Genomic DNA, 19,140 nt, shown 5'->3' with positions numbered 1-19,140 from the left:
ACTTCTCTCCATTCATTTACACTGCACTAGCGATATAGTTATATCGCTATGTGCAGCCACATGCACAAACACGAACATTACTGCAGTGTCCTGACAATGAATATACATCACTACCAGCCTGGACGTGATGTTTATTCAGAATCCTGACATGTTTGTAGCGTCTCTGAGATTCCAGCAAGGAAAGCGTAATCTTGTTTGAAATGACAGGTTACATCGTAATCTCGCAAGATTATGCTTGCCTTGCTGGAATCTCACAGAAAAGATTCAGAAGTGTCAGGATTCTGAATAAACATCACATCCAGGCTGGTAGTGATGTATATTCATTATCAGGACACTGCAGTAATGTTAGTGTTTGTGTACAGTGAAGGAAATAAGTATTTGATCCCTTGCTGATTTTGTAAGTTTGCCCACTGTCAAAGACATGAACAGTCTAGAATTTTTAGGCTAGGTTAATTTTACCCGTGAGAGATAGATTATATTTAAAAAAAACAAACAGAAAATCACATTGTCAGAATTATATATATTTATTTGCATTGTGCACAGAGAAATAAGAATTTGATCCCTTTGGCAAACAAGACTTAATACTTGGTGGCAAAACCCTTGTTGGCAAGCTCAGCAGTCAGACGTTTATTGTAGTTGATGATGAGGTTTGCACACATGTTAGATGGAATTTTGGCCCACTCCTCTTTGCAGATCTGTAAATCATTAAGATTTCGAGGCTGTCGCTTGGCAACTCGGATCTTCAGCTCCCTCCATAAGTTTTCGATGGGATTAAGGTCTGGAAACTGGCTAGGCCACTCCATGACCTTAATGTGCTTCTTTTTGAGCAACTCCTTTGTTGCCTTGGCTGTATGTTTCAGGTCATTGTTGTGCTGGAAGACCCAGCCACGAGCCATTTTTAATGTCCTGGTGGAGGGAAGGAGGTTGTCACTCAGGATTTGACGGTACATGGCTCCATCCATTCTCCCATTGATGCGGTGAAGTAGTCCTGTGCCCTTAGCAGAGAAACACCCCCAAAACATAATGTTTCCACCTCCATGCTTGACAGTGGGGACGGTGTTCTTTGGATCACGTCGAGTTGAGTTAATGCCAAAGAGCTCAATTTTAGTCTCATCTGACCACAGCACCTTCTCCCAATCACTCTCAGAATCATCCAGATGTTCATTTGCAAACTTCAGACGGGCCTGTACATGTGCCTTCTTGAGCAGGGGGACCTTGCGGGCACTGCAGGATTTTAATCCATTACGGCGTAAAGTGTTACCAATGGTTTTCTTGGTGACTGTGGTCCCAGCTGCCTTGAGATCGTTAACAAGTTCCCCCCGTGTAGTTTTCGGCTGAGCCCTCCGGATCAAGGATACCCCACGAGGTGAGATTTTGCATGGAGCCCCAGATCGATGTCGATTGACAGTCATTTTGTATGTCTTCCATTTTCTTACTATTGCACCAACAGTTGTCTCCTTCTCACCCAGCGTCTTACTTATGGTTTTGTAGCCCATTCCAGCCTTGTGCAGGTCTATGATCTTGTCCCTGACATCCTTAGAAAGCTCTTTGGTCTTGCCCATGTTGTAGAGGTTAGAGTCAGACTGATTAATTGAGTCTGTGGACAGGAGTCTTTTATACAGGTGACCATTTAAGACAGCTGTCTTTAATGCAGGCACCAAGTTGATTTGGAGCGTGTAACTGGTCTGGAGGAGGCTGAACTCTTAATGGTTGGTAGGGGATCAAATACTTATTTCTCTGTGCACAATGCAAATAAATATATATAATTTTGACTGTGATTTTCTTTTTTATTTTTTTATTTTTATATAATCTATCTCTCACTGGTAAAATTAACCTAGCCTAAAAATTCTAGACTGTTCATGTCTTTGACAGTGGGCAAACTTACAAAATCAGCAAGGGATCAAATACTTATTTCCTTCACTGTATGTAGCTGCACTAGCGATATATCTATATCGCTAGTGCAGTGTAAATGAATGGAGAGAAGTGTATGACGCTGATTGGTCAGCGTCATACACTCCTCTGTACAACGCCCACTTGGGCATTAAGAAACTCATTAGCATAAAGCTAAAAATCGCTCAAAGTGGTTTAAAATAGATCGATTTTCGAAATAAAAAGCATTACTGTCACCTACATTACAGCGCCGATCTTCTTATATAGGACATAGGGCACTTATAATGTGGTGACAGAGCCTCTTTAAACATCAAATTCTGCAATGTGTGCGTGTCCGCCGTGTATTTTCTACAAAATCCATGGCAGATATCCGCAGCTGTCACTCGGATTGGTAAGTGGGTCCATGCGTGTTTAGCCTTATTTTAATTCAGATTTCAAATCTGCAGCACATTCATTATTCCGCCAGGATATTTTCCTGCGCATGTGAATGGGGTATAATATACATTGTGGTGGCATGTAAGCGGACTCTTTCAGGACTCGGGTGTGGAATCTGCATTGAGGTATACAGCGCAGCTACAGAACTATGCCAGTTTATAAGTGTGGAAGTTCAATCTCACTTTAATCGTCTGCCATGTGAGAAGCACTCGCTCTACGTACGTTTCAATCCAGTTTTGACGCTGTTTTTACTTACAAGGAATTGTAATAACTTCTTATTGGAATTGTTTGTGTCTCTTAGTCTTGCGCCTCGTTTCTTGTACAGGATGTACATACGCTTATTTAGTTCTCGTGGTTTTGGTGCAAGTCGTGCACCATAATCTAGACTCCGTATCTATATACAGCAAATACGGCACCCGTAGCGTTCTGTGACTCCCCGGTACCTCCGTGTGCCTCCATTTGTCACAGGGAGGCGTGCAACATTATACTATGGAAGTAATCTCCCGTAGAAGCAGTGCTTGTCGGGCAAAACAAAAGTGCCTCTAGATGGTATTACATGATGGCACACGGACTACAATATGGGTCCTTATGAAACACTTGTTTTGCAGTTTTTATGTATCCATGTATTCCATAGGAGCCCATATCCTGCCCTTTCTTTTGTGCGGTTCACCTATAGCATACAGCAAATACCAACACATTGGGTGAGATGTATAAACTAGAACACCGCGAAACTGGAACAATTTTCCGTAGCAGCCAATCAGATTACATCTTTATCGTTAGCAACCAATTAGAATGCTGCTTTTCCATCAGCAACTGCTCTTCTTGACCGCCGCCTCTTGTTTGGTCTGTGTTTACTGTCCCATCCATAGGCTTTATTCTGATAGGTGTATGAACAGTCTGTGTGAGAGGTTACATGTTACGCTATTTTGGGTAAACCAGGGAAATCTTTTTTTTATTTTTTTTTACCATAAAATGCACGACTAGTGGCTGGATTCACACTGCATGGAAATGATGCGGATTTTCCATGCAGAATCTCCAGTAGATTGCGCTTCAAATTCTTGTGGATGAGATTTAAACAAATGCTCCATTGAAACGAAAATGAAAACAAAATGCAACCTTTATCTGGGGAATGGGGGGGGGGAGGGGGATGTCTGAGTGCTCAGAGCAGGTGTCACTTCCCTTTCTGCAGACAGTGGGGGAGGGGCACAATACTAAATGTACTATCCTCGCCAATAAGGCTGACCGCATTTTTTTTTTTTTTTTTTTTGTCCCCACATTATAAGTGCCCTATATTGTACATGATGTGATTGGCGCTGTAATGCAGATTACTGCAGTGTTTTTTTTCATTTAGAAAAACGATCTTTTTTGACAGTTATGACCTATATTAGCTTTATGCTAATGAGTTTCTCAATGGACAACTGGGTGTGTTTTACTTTTTGACCAATCAGCGTCATACACTTCTCTCCATTCATTTACTCTGCAGATAGTGATATAGCTATATCGCTATGTGCAGCCACATAAATACACTATAACGTTACTGCAGTGTCCTGACAATGAATATACATTCCCTCCAGCCAGGACATCTATTCAGAATCCTGACCACTTCTCTGCACTTCTGTGATTTACAGCATAGCAAGCGTCGTCTCACGAGATTACACTGTAAACTGTCATTTACAGCGAGATCTCGCTGTGCTGTAAATCACACAGACGCTACAGAAGTGGTCAAGCTTCTGAATACACATCACGTCCTGGCTGGAGGTAATGTATATTCATTGTCAGGACACTGCAATAATTTTAGTGTTTGTGTATGTGGCTGCACATAGCGATATAACTATATCGCTATCTGCTGTATAAATGAATGGAGAGAAGTATATGACGCTGATTGGTCACTGATTGGTCAGCTTCATACACTTCTCTCCACAATGCGCACTTGGTCAAAAAGTAAACCCTCCCAGTTGGTCATTAAGAAACTCATTAGCATAAAGCTAAAATATGTCATAACTCCGTCAAAAATGATCGTTTTTCTAAATAAAAAAAACACTGCTCTAATCTACATTACACCGCCGATCACATCATGTACAATACAGGCCACTTATAATGTGGTGACAGAGCCTCTTTAACCAAAAACGTCTGAAGATATGGAGCGGCTTTCAAGGGAAAACAGCTCCTGATTTTCAGGTGTTTTTATAGCAACTCGTGTTTTTCGCACGATGGAAAACTGCTCCAAAAACGTTCCAAGAAGTGACCTGCACTTCTTTTTCGCAGCCATTTTTGTACGTGGCCATTTTTCCAAAAGGCTGTGTAAAAAAACGGGCTGTCGGAGCAGAACGCCGGTTTTCCCATTTGAAATCAATGGGCAGATGTTTGGAGGCGTTCTGCTTTCCGATTTACGGCCCGAAAATAGGCCGTGTGAACATAGGGTATGTTCACACGCAGTGGTTTCAGACGTAATTCGGGCCGTTTACTCCTCGAATTACGCCTGAAAAAACGGCACCATTACACCTCCAAACATCTGCCCATTGCTTGCAATGGGATTTACCGTGTTCTGTTCCCACGAGGCATAAGTGCAGCTCATTTCTTGAGACGTTTTTGGAGATTTTTTTCATTGACTCCATTGAAAAACAGCTCCAAAAATGGCTGTAAAATATGCCGCTAAAAACGCGAGTTGCTACAAAAACATCTGAAAATCAGGAGCTGCTTTCGCTTGAAAAAAGGCTCCGTATTTTCAGATGTTTTTGAGTTTGCGTGTGAACATACCCGTGCTGAGCTGCCAGTGCTGCCCGTACAAACCGAATTCAGGCTCATGTAGAAATGTGCTGCCCACAATCCATGCCACTGGCTGGTTACTCTCGACGTTTGTCCATGCTGATGACTGGCCACCTAACATAGGTCCAGAGGGTGACGTACAGGAGGAAATATTCAGTATAAGGCCCTCTGTACATGGAACGGAAATGCGCAGAGTTTGCGCAAATTAAATTGACCTGCTGCATCTGGAGAATCCGCATCGCAGGTCAACGTCCGCGCTTGTTTCTGCTGCGGATGAGATTTGATCAAATCGTATCCATTTTGCCACACTGTAATATGTGCAGAATTAATATTTATTTTTCTGTGGTTTTCTCAAAACTGCTCCTTTCTGCTCTAAACTGTAAACTTGTACAAATCTCTAAATATTAGGGCTTGTCCACACGTAATGGAATTGCTGCGTATTTTCCGTCCGGAATTGAGGATGGAAAATACGCAGCGGTATACAGTAGTAGCAAAGTGAGTGAGATTTAACAAATCTCATCCACACGTGTAAAATTTCCGTCCTGAAATTCACATGCGGTGCATATTTTAGTTTCTGCGGCATGTCAATTCCTGCTGCGGAAAGTGGACCGAATTCCTGCGTTTTTCAGAGGCGACATCACCATCTCACAGACTTTTAAAAATCCAGCAAAAAATGCAGGAAATGGTGCGGTTTTTCCGCAGTGGAATGTCTGCTAGTTTTAGTACAAATGCTGCAGAAAATTTCTGCAGCAATTCCGTAGAAAAACGCGGACATTCCGCTGCGGCAAAATCGCATAATTTCCTGCGGTTTTTGCGGCAGAAAATGGTAGGTATTTTGCAACGTTTTTTTCAATACCAGGAGATGGTCAAAGCAGCTCTGGCCACTTTCGGCAGCAGGAATTGACATGCTGTGGTCCGAAAAATACGCACTGGTCAATTTCTGCTCAAAATTTTTACGCAGCATGTGGATGAGATTTGTTAAATCTCAACGACTATGCTGCTACTCTATTCTACTATGTTCTTTCCGTCCGGAAAAAACTTGGCAAATCCGCAGCGTGTGGATGAGCCCTTAACGTTATAACCATAAGGCCCTGTTCGCACGGAGTATTTTGCAAGTAGAAAAAAATACGAGTTTTTCATGGCGGCTATAGAGTGCCGCGGGCGAAAAACTCTTTCACTGCCTCCCTCTCAATGGGCTGAAAGCCGCTCGGGTGGAAAAAACGCCTCCGCCTCCCATTGAAATCAATGGGGGGGCGGTTTCAGATGGTTTTTGGCACTGATTGAGACGCAGTTTCCGCATAAAAATCAGCACCAAAACCTGTGTGAACAGGGCCTAATATTGTACTGACACCACATGTGAACCAGAGCTGCGGTACTTGCCTTTGGTTTTGCGTTGTGTTGTTTAGCTGCACAGCTTGTATAGGGGAAGCATATGGTTTCAATGTGCTTGACCTGTACAAGCCTTGCGAGCAAAAATTGCATCGCAAAATCGCTGCAATTCTCTGTAGAACAGTGTGCGGATTTTTAGAGCGCCAGCTACCGCAGCTTGGCAATTTTCTGTATAGTGATTTAAAGTTAAATATTTGGATATAATGGAAAGCGCTACTGATGAGGAATAAAATAGCAGTAAAGCAATTTCTTATAACTTTTAATGCATGGCTACGCGTTTCAACAAAGGACGTGTCTTCATCAGGCGAAGGAGAACAAACAATAAGAATGACCTCTTATATACCCATCTAAAACAGGATTACACAATTCTAAAGCAACCAGAAATAACCGCACAAGAATATTTTTTGAAAAGTGCAACGGTCAGGGAGGGCAGGCAGGCAGTTTTGGGATGCGGTTCTAACCGCACCTCAATGTGTGAATTGACTGAGGAACTTTACTATGAAAATAATTTTTTGGCCAAAAAATGGGATTCCCCTTACACTCTTACTTCCTATGGTTTACAGGAATAGAAAGTTGAGTAAAAAGCACCATAGAAACACCTATAAAAGTAATTGAGGATGATACAGGGGTCCCTCAAGTTACAATATTTTCAACATACAATGGTCTTTCCTGGTCCATTGTAACTTGAAACCACATTCAACACATGCAACAAAAGGTCTGGATCTCGGGCGTGTGATCCAGCCAATCGGCATGAGCATTTTACTGGTAAAACACCTGTTGTAATGCAGTGGATGCCCTGATTGGCTGTCTAGTAGCGCCTCTCTACTGCATGTCCGGTACTGTTCTTTACCTGCGCCAGGAGGAGTTGCTCCTTTGGACACCAGGTGAGGACGGCTCCATGTTATATTTCCGGTACACTGTGTACTGTACGGGCTCCTGAAGAAGCTCCTGTCCTTATCACAGAAAGTGATTTGCAGCCTCCAGCAGCTGCAGTGTTTCTGACCTTTTATATGTGAGCACTTGCTTTATCTGTATTAGTTATTTGCGAAATCATAATTTTTTTTCTTATCTGTGGTTGAAGTTTTGGGGGCTTTGGAACCAATTCCTAGTTTTTCATAGATTAAGGCTGGGTTCACACAGAGTTTTTTGAGGGCGGAAAATCTGCCTCAAAATTCCGTTTGGAATTCTGAGCAGATTTTGCTCAGCCTGCACCACGGGCCAAAAACGCAGCGAAATACACTTTATCTGCCTCCCATTGATGTCAATGGGAGGTCAGAGGCGTAAACGCCCAAAGATAGAGCATGTCCCTTCTTTTTCGGAAAAACCGTGTCGCGGGGAAAAACGCCTCTGCCTCCCATTGAAATCAATGGGCGGCATTTTCAGACGTTTTTTGGCGCGTTTTCCGACGCCGTTTCCGCGTCACAAAACAGTGTGAACTCCCCCTTCGGCTACATGCAGACGAGCGTACCAGATTAATGCGTGTGTGTTACGTTATGCATCAGTGTGCATTGCGAGTGACATGCGTTACTTACACACTCGCAAAGCACATCTATTTTTTTTTATTATTTTCAATTGAATTGATGCGTAAATCACGCACCGCACACGCATGTGCATCCGTGTTCGGTGCATGGTTTTCACGCACCCATTGACTTCAATGGGCACGTTGGTGTGTGAAAACGCGCCAATATAGGACATGCAGTGAGTCCGCTGCGTGAAACTCACGCATGTGTGAACGGCCCCATTGAAATCAATGGGTACGTGTGCTGTGCGTGATTTCTATGCGCAGCACGCGGACATTATTTACGTTCGTGTGAATGGGCCCTTATGGTCTCAAGTTAGAATATTTTTAACTTACCATTGTTGCTCTGGTACCAATTAATATTGTAACTTGAGGGAAAACTAGTGCAAAGGAAAAGGAAAGCAGTTGTCCAGCAACCAATCAAATTTAAATCGGATCTGTCACTAGTTTAGTAATGCCCAATCTCCTAGCTAATCTAATTGGCGCTGTCACACTGATAATGCTGGTGAAAATTGTGTCCAAAAACGTTTATTATTTTAGAAGTTGAGCTTTTTTCTAAATATGCAAATGAGCCTATAATAGACCAGTGGGTGTCAATACCACCGATTCTCCTGAGGTGGAGCTACCTCACAGCCTCTGACGCTGTCCAATCAGCATGAAGCTGTGAGAGACTGAGGCTGGAGGGAAGGGGGATCAATTCAAATAGCCGTATCTTGGTCTGTGGACCACCTAGAACAGCAGTTCTGGTGGCACATGAAAGACGAGGTTCTAGTTGGAGGTACCACTGGTTGAAAACAGTCGGCAATGGAAGCTGTGTACTATAAGATCACACTGTGTTGCTGGGCAGAGAGTGGGGAGAAGCTGTATGACTACTGGACAGCGTCATACAGAAAACATTCCAGCGCCCAGAGTGAAAAGAAAGAGTCTCCTCCCATTTGGCAAGTATAGCCAAATAGCATATTTAGAAAAATGCACAGAACTTTGCAAATAATAAACTTTTTAAAAAAAAATCACACTAGTTCTCAGCATCATAGAGCCTATTCGATTAGTTAGGAGTTAGGGAATTAATAAGCTGGTGACAGATCCTCTTAAAGAGAACCTTTCACCTCCCCATATATGTGCAGCATGTAATGGGGAGGGCTGCACAAACCCTGGGGCACTTTAAAAAAAAATTCTACCTTCCTCCGTTTAGATATCGGTGCCGTTGTATTTGGCGCCCGAAATTTAAATAACCCCCTGAACTGTCAACGGGGCGTGTACTGGCAAGGGGGTGTGTTACTATGGCTGTGACACTATCCAATCAGATATGGACAGTGTTACAGCAAGAGCAAAGATCGAGGAGAGAGTGTGTGCGCGAGCGCGCGCTCTCACTCTTTAGCTTTCAAGATCAGTCTTCTGCCGAACTGGAAAGGGGGCGTGTCACTGCTACGGACAGTGTAAGTGCTGGGGAGCGCTTGCACTGTCCGTAGCAGAGACACGTCCCCTTTGCCAGTTCAGCAGACAATGTACAAGACTGATCTCTCGCAAGAGCTGAAGAGATGAGCGCTTTCCTCTCCACAGCTCTTACACTGTCCGTAGCAGTGATACGCCCCCTTGCCAGTTCGGCAGAGGACTAATCTTGAAAGCTAAAGAGTAAGAGCGCGCACACTCTCTCTCCTCGCTCTTGCTGTGGCACTGTCCATATCTGATGGGACAGTGTCACAGCCATAGTAACGCCCCCTTGCCAGTACACGCCCCGTTGACCGTTCAGGGGGTTATTTAAATATCGGGCACCAAATATAACGGCCCCGATATCTAAATAACGGAGGGAGGTAGAAAAAAAAATGTAACGTGCCCCAGGGTTTGTGCAGCCCTCCCCATTACATGCTGCACTCAGCTGCACGTGTATGGGGAGGTGAAAGGTTCTCTAAGTTTTCATTTTTTACAGGACCTTTTGAAAATAATTGCAGTATTCTGATTGGTTAGCAACGCATCCAATTTTCCTCTGCTAAATCTCCCACATAGCGTCATGTCCTATTGTAAATACAATGAAGAATATAGTGTTCGCATGTGCGTCATGTTGTGTGCTGGTAATATTAGTGTTACCAGCAAAACCGTACGGCCATTGGCCATGGCGTGTTGGAGTGGTTTCGTTCGCATGTAGCCGTCGCACTGCAGGAATGGAGATGTTGATCAGATTTTTTTAAGTCAAAACCAGGTCTGAATCATAAAGGGAAAGAAAGTAAAAGTAAAGGACAGATGTCACTTCTCTTTTTTTTTTTTTTTTTTAATTCCACTTCTGTTTTTGTCTTCAAAAATAGCTTAAAAAACCCTGTAGGTTCAGGTTCGTAAATGCTGCTAATCTGACCCGTGTAGACATAACCTTAGGATATGCTCACACGTAGCGGTTAAGGTGCAGTTAAAAACTGCATCAAAAAGGCATTTGGAAAACCGCATGCATTTTTACCACGATTTGATTAGTTTTCCGATGTGATTGCAGTAAAAACCGCATCGATAAATGCTCCAAATCGCAGTAAAACTATGTGCGGCTTTCATATGTGTTTTTCCAATTTGGTTCTAACCACACCTGAACTGCAACGTGTGACCCGGAGTTTGTGGATACCCCTCCTAATAATTGAGTTTAGGTGTTTCAGCCACACCCATTAGAGTAAGGCCACACGGAGCGGGACTGACACCATTGCGACGCAGCGAACTACCGCGCCGGCACCATGTTCGGTGCGGCTGTCAAATACCCTGTTAATTGTCCCACGTTATTGCGGGTAAAGCAGCCCTTTACCTGCAAAATCATTCTGCCGTAAAGGGTGTAATAATTAATGGCCACACAATTTTGCAGATTAAAGAGGCTCTGTCACCAGATTTTGCAACCCCTATCTGCTATTGCAGCAGATAGGCGCTGCAATGGAGATAAGAGTAACGTGTTTTTTTTTTTAAAACGAGCATTTTTGACCAAGTTATGACCATTTTTATATTTATGTAAATGAGGCTTGCAAAAGTCCAAGTGGGCGTGTATTGTGTTCGTTACATCGGTGCGTTTTTTCTTCTTTTACTAGCTGGGCGTTGTGTATAGAAGTATCGGACGAGCGAGGACACATCGGCACCAGAGGCTACATTTGATTCTGCAGCAGCATCAGCGTTTGCAGGTAAGTCGATGTAGCCTCTGGTGCCGATGTGTCCTCGCTCGTCCGACACGATGCAGGACCTGGGGCAGGAAGTGAGTGACGTCACAGCGTGATCTCTCGAACACGCTGTGTCTGCACTGCCGGAAGCTGGGCGTTCTGAAGAGAAGTGGATGATACTTCTATACACAACGCCCAGCTAGTAAAATAAGTAAAATCTCCCCGATGTAACGAACACAATACACGCCCAGTTGTACTTTTACTTTAAACACGCCCAGTTGTACTTTAGAAAGCCTCATTTACATAAATATAAAAACGGTCATAACTTGGCCAAAAATGCTCGTTTTTTTAAAAAAAACACGTTACTCTTATCTACATTGCAGCGCCAATCTGCAGCAATAGGAGATAGGGGTTGCAAAATCTGGTGACAGAGCCTCTTTAAGGGACATTTTAGCCGCATTAACGTGCGTCCGTTAACAGGCTAATTGACAGCTGCGCCGAACATGGTTCCATAGTGATTGTTTGCCGCGTTGCGACCGTTTCAGGGCTGCTCCTTGTAGCCTTACTATTGCAAACAAGTACATAAAATCATGCACACAGTCATGCAATCTTCACAAATAAACATTAGTATAAGGCCTGATTTACATGAGCATGTGCGTTCATATGGATGTGCGGCTGCGTGATTTTCGCGCAGCCGCCATCGTTATGACACTCCATTAGGATGCTTGTAAACAGAATAGCACATGGTGCTTTTCTGTTTACATTCACAGTTTGACAGCTGTTGCGCGTATCACGCAGTTCGCCTGGAAGTGCTTCCGTGCGACCTGCGTGGTTTTCACGCACCCATTGACTTCAATGGGTGCGTGATGCGCGAAAAACGGCGAAATATAGAACATGTCGTGAGTTTTACGCAGCGCACTCACTCTGCGCAAAACTCACGGACTGTCTGCATGCCCCCATAGACTAATATAGGTGCGTACGACACGCGTGAAAAGCACGCTCGTGTAAATGATGCCTTAGTGTGTCATACTGAAGAGCTCAGGGACTTTAAAGAGGCTCTGTCACCAGTTTATATCTGCCCTATCTTCTACCTAATCTAATAGGCGCTGTAATGTAGATAAGTAATGTGTTTTGTTTTTTTAACAAAGTTATGAGCATTTTAAGTGTTATGCAAATTTGTTCCTAATCACCAAGACGGCGGTTTTTTAAACTTTTCACCAAGTGGGCGTTGTAAAGAGAAGTGTATGACGCTGACCAATCAGCGTCATACACTTCTCTCCATTCATGTTCAGCTGTACTCCCAGCGCAGCATGATCTCGCGAGATCATGCTGTGCTGTCACTTACTCCCACAGTAACTTTACCGGAGTGTCGGGAGTGCTGTGAGTACAGCTGAACATGAATGAAGGGAAGTGTATGACGCTGATAGGGCAGTTATAAACCGGTGATAGAGCCTCTTTAAATGTGCCCTTGTAATAGGATACCGACTTAGTCACAAGTCAGTTTGTGAAGTTTCTGATCTGCTAGATTTTACTCGGTCATGTGAAGTGCAAGCATCTAGGAGTAACCGCTCAGCCATGAAGGGGTAGACCAGGCAAACTCACAGAGCCGGGCCACCGAGAACTGAACAATATGGCGTATAAAAATCTCCAACGCTCTGTTCCTCCTATAGATGCTGTACAACTCAAGTCTTCATGAGGACTTTTTGGGGAAGGTCTTGCCTCCAATCCTTGGTATTTCATATTATCAAGGGCCATCATCTCGTGGAGAGGCAGTAATACCCAAAGTTTGTTTTTCATATTAGGTTTCCATTTATAGTTTTGTTTTTGGATTCTAGTAGTGGGTATCACATGACAAATAGAAGGCCAGTCATAGGCTACTTTTTCTGGTTCATAGTTGCCACCCTGTCTCCCCGTGAAGGATTGCATTCAGTAGAAAAATAAAAAAGCACAATTCTCACTTTATAGCTATTTGATTTCTTAGCTGCCGCTGTTTGTAGTTTCTCTCGAGAACAATAAAGCTGTTAAGAGTTGACAGATGTCAAAGTTTAGAGACGCTATTGTTCTGCGCTTCCCTTTACTCTGCTCTGAAGTCATGGCCAGTCCACCTATAAAATAACAATGATACATGGGCAAGCCTAGCTTATTTTGTTACTGCTTTACGTTCACTCCATAGTAGACGTCTTCCAACTATAGAATTTCTGTGTTGGCTCTATAGGATTGACATGCACATGATGAGATTGTAGAATGAATCCGTCCCATTTGCTTGGCACAGTTAGGTTTGTGTTCGGGCATTAGACAACTCTTCATCTGACTGATAATATATCAGTCTACAGGTTTAGGGCTCAGGCACACGTAAATACTGCACAGATGGGCCGCGGAGTGTCAATCACATTTTTTGCTGGTCATTTCTACGGCACGGACACACCGATAAATATACAGGAAGGTGTCCTTGGCCTATAGAAACAAATGGGTCAGTATTTTATCTGCAAAAACTGATCCGTAATTGTGGATAAAAATTACTGCTAGGTCCTTACTAGGATGTAATGTATGATAATCTGGTTGTCGTATTTAGAAAATGTAAAACTTGGTCACAGGGATTCCCTGTGCAGAGGGGACTCGGTGGCGTGCAGTGAAGACCTAATCTGCATCTCTTATGCAGGTCTGTGTATATGTGGATGGCAGGGGGGGGAGGAACGCACAGATGTGTTCCCTGCTAAGGCTGTGTTCACATCAGCGTTGCTTTCCATGAGGGGTTCCGTCGGGGGAACCCCTCAACGGAAAGGCAGTCGACTGCGCAATTGATTCCGTCAAAAACAACGGAACCCTTTCACAACGGTGAAAAATGGAAACCTTTAGCAAAGTTTCCGTCGCCATTGAGATCAATGGAGATGAAAGTGGAAGCTAGTGTTTCTGTTTGCTTTCCGTTGATGGGTTCCTCCAACGGAAACCTCCGAGGGAATCCCTCAACGGAAAGCTACGCTGATGTGAACAGGCCCTAAACTGTCCCCACAATAGTGAAAAAAGCAACACATAAATATACTAAATTACGCAGAAATAGATAAATAATAAAACTATGAAAAAAGTGAAAAAAAGCGAAGAAAAAACTTCACACTCCTCCAAACCCACGTGTGCCAGTATCAGAAAACCTGCATGAGACAAACCCATTTTGTATGGGGATCAGGCGCTCAGGCATTGATACATTCTTTGTGATTAGAATATAGGTTGCCCATGGGCCTTATTCACATGAACGTATTTCACGTCCATGTGCTGTCCGTTTAACTGATGGCACACTGATCAATGGGCTTATTCACACATGGAGAAGCTCACTGCATGTCATGTCCTGGTCCCTTTTTGCAGACCAGTACGGCCTTTGTAGTCAATGGGTGCATAAAAATAACAAACAGCACACATTGTGTCCGTAAAACACGGACCATTTTAGACGCTCAACTAAATGAAGCCTAAACATACAATAATTACCTCCTGAAACTCCTTTTTTTGTTGGCTTTACCTCGGGCCCTGCGGCTAGCTCTTATGGGCTTGTCCTTGACTATGAGGACGTCTAGCTTGGAGTGTAAATGAGCTGTCTCATGAAGACGACCCCTGTCTAAACACCATGTCCTGTTCTGGCGGAATCGTGCCACCCATATATTACACGGTGACCATTTGTCTGAATGGCCGCTATGTATTTCTGCATTTCGCCAGCAGCTGCCGCTGTAGTGGAGATGCCTGGCTGCTGATTGCTGTTATTGCTCCGATCTGTAAGGGGATATCTGTATTGAGGCAACCTGTTTTGGTTGGGGGCCCTTCTCCTTTTAGGAAGGGCTTATGATAGACTGCATTCTTATGCACTTTTTGTGAGGCCCGGTTTATGCTTTTGTTTTGGAATTTGGATGAAAAAAAAACCATCATCTGAGTTTTGTGGAAAAAAAATCGATGTGGAGGGCAACAGACTTTGCCCTCGGGTGTCTTGGGGTAAGTGAAGTTCCCATCCAAGCAGCATGAACATTGGTGCAGGGCGGGCATCTCCTCTCCAGTGCCGTATTGCTGGAAGGAACCCCTTTCTCCGGTTGGTACTTGGCATATTCAGCGCTTGGTATAATTTACATTCCTTGTTGCTATTTTCTAGAATTCCTTAGTTAAAAGAAATTGCCACAGGCGATAAAATACTAATAGACCTAAAATCTAAAATGTCCTGTTTGTATGTGTGGCTTTTAGTATCCGAGCACGCCCTCACATTAGTATTCCTAATCCTTTGTGTGAAGACTGCGCTCCGGCTACAACGCTTTATAAGGGAAGACATAAAATGATCTTCTTCTTCTTCCAGCTCCCCGCATCTTTGTGCTATTGATTCTTTGATTCATGGAAATGACTGTTGTGTTGTGGTCGCTCAGCAACTGGATGATATTTTATTTCAACAATCCCTTACTATTTTCACCTGAGTGAATCCGCTCACTGTGTTTCTTAAACTGCGACCCGGCAGCTCAAATGTGTTTTATCTTTTTCCAAATGGAGTCGTGTTTTATACGAGGATTATTCTGCTAAACGCCTGCTATGGGTTGAGGAATTAAAGGGGTTTTGTGTGAATACATCGTAATCAATATGTAATAAAGTTCTGCACTTTTCTAATAGACTTGTATATTTCAATTTTTTTATCATTTTTCAATATCTCCACTTGTTGCCGTTGAATCTCAACATTCAGGCTGCAAATTGTAAGAACCGTAAAGCCTTATTCACACCACACGCGCTCACACACGCGCGCGCACACACGCGCGCACACACACACGTTTCTCGTCCGTGTCCTGTCTGTACTAACCATGGACTGCTCACTGACCAATGCATTTGGTGGGACTTCATACATCAGTTTTTTTTGGTTTTCTTTCATGGTGCGTCTGTCTTGTCCCCGAAAGTCAGAGCATGTCCTGTTCTGGTCCGTTTTTGCGTACCGTGCTCGTCCCTTTAAAGTCTATGGGTGCGTGAAAATAACCGGACAGCACACGGACAATATTTGCGTTCTGTCTGTTTTTCACGGATCCGTTGCTAAAGAAAGGCAGAAAAATAAGTTTAATCGGGAAGTGCTTGCAGAGGAGAAAAACTGGTGACACATCGATGCCACATGGACATTCATGGGGTGTTTTTCAAATGCAAATGGGAGACTCTTGTGTGACTAAGGTGAAATTCTTCACAGCTGACATTTTGCTACAATGGTAATATCCATATACTAAACTCTTAAGTAATACAGAAGAGGACAGTATTCGGTTCTCACACTGCGGACACACCGTGGGTGAGATTTGCACGTGTTGTGGCAGAAACCACACTGATATCGATATTGGTGCAGTTGGCAGCTAAACAGCAGTACCAATTAACAATGAAAGTGCACTTACCTAAAGTCAATACCACATATTAAGACATGTAGATTGGCGCAGTTTCGGACCCACCTTGTCTGTGGTGCGTACACAGTGTGAGACCTCAGCCTTGACGTAGTGGAGCTGGCTCAAAGGCGAGCAGCAAGGTATAGAGTGAGAGACATTATTCATATTGGGATTAGTTCGTACCATTTAGCCTCCTGCACACCACAATGCTGTGTTTGTGAATACTATGCGTTGCTATACAGAGTGCCTATGGAGCTGAAGGCTTTCTGTGGGCCGTTATTACTGATGCCTCCAATAGGTACCAAATTCCTCTTTATTACGACGAGCAATGCTGCCTGCCACAATTACTTTGTTTTCACAGAATCCATGAGAAACCACTTTTGCGTGCCTTTGTATAAAATCATTGGCACACAGAGGTACATGAGAGTAGTATTCCCATCTCGGACATTAATGGCATCCACAAGATATGCCATAAACATCTTGGAGCCAAACCGATCTCCCGCATTGGAGTACCCCGACAAACCGTTGAGAGGTGACCAGAAATATCCGATTTTGCTCTCCTACACTGTTATCGTAGCTCCCATAGAAGTTCTGGAAACCCTGGATGTAGTGGATCAGGGACCCCTATTTGTGAGATAGGTGCGGGTACCAGATTTAGGACCCGGATCTGTCAGACACATCTGTGTAACGGGAAGCAAATCCATAATAATATCTGCACGTGGAACATGCAAAGTTTTTGATGCGGATTTGCCTGTGGATTTCATTTTTTGTAGTGGCAATGGTGAAATCTTCTAGGAAATACTGAACAAATACATTGCAGAAAAGAGCGTGCTACAAAATAGCTTGTACTTCTGTACAACACCAACATGTCAATGAGGCTGCGATACCAGATACAGCAGGTGGAAGGGAGTGGCGCTGTTTCAGGAAAAACGCAGAATTTTTTTTCTTACAACTCCCTTTTAGTAAATTGTTTGCTTATTTAGATTTTTGCTTGAAAACGAGGTGTTTATAGCGGCTCACTAATGTGTTTTTGTTCTGTCCATTTTCTGGCCAATTATGTTGAATTGTGATAATGTGTTTTTGTGTACGGCGGGTTCTGAGAAATGCAGCACATACAATGTTACGATGAGCAGGTAGTTCATGTCTATGGATGTGTTTGCTGGTCACTTACAGAATGGCACGTGAATGTACTAGGACTCGCAGACACCAGCCTGTTCTCTCCGAGCCCCCTTCCCCTATTGTTTTTGTTGTTAGCCTGTTCTGCTCCATTGCCTCGCTGTTATCAATTGCCATAGGGAATTTTTGAATCTTAAATTTGTTTTCCCTACTCTGCAAGAGTCTTGAAATCGAATTATATCTATTTGTACTCTGTCTAGAATGATAAACTGTGTTCCATAATTGGCCTGCAGCGTTTTAGTTTAGTTGTATTTTTCTATTTTACGGAAAATCCTAGTATTTGGCATCATACTTGTGACACTGTCAGAAAGATTTTGTGGATTGTTGATTGAGACATGAGATGCTTTGCCATGTTCAAATCTTGTTTTGCATTGCAAGAAAGGTGGAAAAAATGTCCTCGTATTACAAACCTCAAGCTTGCCAATTATAGCAGTAGCGACCGATTCCTTGCTTCATGGCATCGAGGATCATGACATTGTTTGGTGTGTAGGTGGTGGGCTGTGCGCCCCACGCCTCTATTGCGCGCCCCACGCCTCTATTGCGCGCCCCACGCCTCTATTGCGCGCCCCACGCCTCTATTGCGCGCCGGCCCGCTCGCCCACGCCTCTATATCGCGCCGGTCCACTTGTCCACTCTGAATGGACATATATCTTCGTTCCCTAAAGTCAGGATCTCGCACACCGTTTTTTTGCCGTTTTTGGTTGTTGTTTTTTTGGGCCAAAGCCAGAAGTATATTAAAAAAGGAAGAAAAGGCATAAAGAAAATAACTAGGCCCTATGCACACGACCGTGCCCGTAATCACAGTTCGTTATTAAAGGCATGGCCGGCCGTGGACAGCCACCCGCGTTTGTCATTGTCCTATCTTTTGCGGAGCCTTTCTACAGCACGGACACCTTCCCGTAAATGTACAGGAAGGTGTCCGTGGGCAATAGAAATGAATGGGTAGGTAATTACGGATGAATTCTACGGTCTTGTGCATGGGGCCTAAAGCATCTCCTTTCTTTTTTGTCCATTCCTGTGTTTGGCTAAAAAAGACTGAGCCAAAAACTGCATCAAAACTGTGTGTGATCCTGGCCTAAGGCAGTTTTTGCATATTTTACTCTATTGGATTTGGGAGTATTCCTTCTTTGACACTTCATCCTAAACGGACTATGTATTTGTTTTAATTTTGTGACTACAGTTTAGGCCTTGTTCAAATCTGCGTTGAGGAGATCCGTTAGGCGCCTACATTGCGGACACCCCTATGGAAAGCTGACAGAACCCATTAAAGTCACAAGGTTCCATCAGCCGCCGGTCGTGTCTGTGGTGGAACAAAACCTTTGCTTCCATTTTTTTCCCCATTTCTGATCCTCTGACAGGGCAGAACAACGGAAAGACCTGACACAGGTGTGAACATACCCGTATGCTGACCAATGAAGAGGAAGGAGCTGGATTTGGCTATTCTGGATACCTTCGGCTTCGTTCACATCTGCGTTGGGGT

At 43.7% G+C, this 19,140-nt stretch overlaps 1 protein-coding gene across 2 annotated transcripts in view; it reads left to right on the top strand.

The window, feature by feature from the left end:
* MTM1 (myotubularin 1) overlaps window positions 1-19,140 on the top strand; it is a 71,238-nt gene that overhangs the window by 5,546 nt on the left and 46,552 nt on the right. The window lies entirely within an intron of this gene.

Source organism: Rhinoderma darwinii, chromosome 8 (genome assembly GCF_050947455.1).
Source record: "Rhinoderma darwinii isolate aRhiDar2 chromosome 8, aRhiDar2.hap1, whole genome shotgun sequence".
NCBI classification, from domain to species: domain Eukaryota; kingdom Metazoa; phylum Chordata; class Amphibia; order Anura; family Rhinodermatidae; genus Rhinoderma; species Rhinoderma darwinii.
This window is presented reverse-complemented; position numbering and strand designations above follow the sequence as displayed.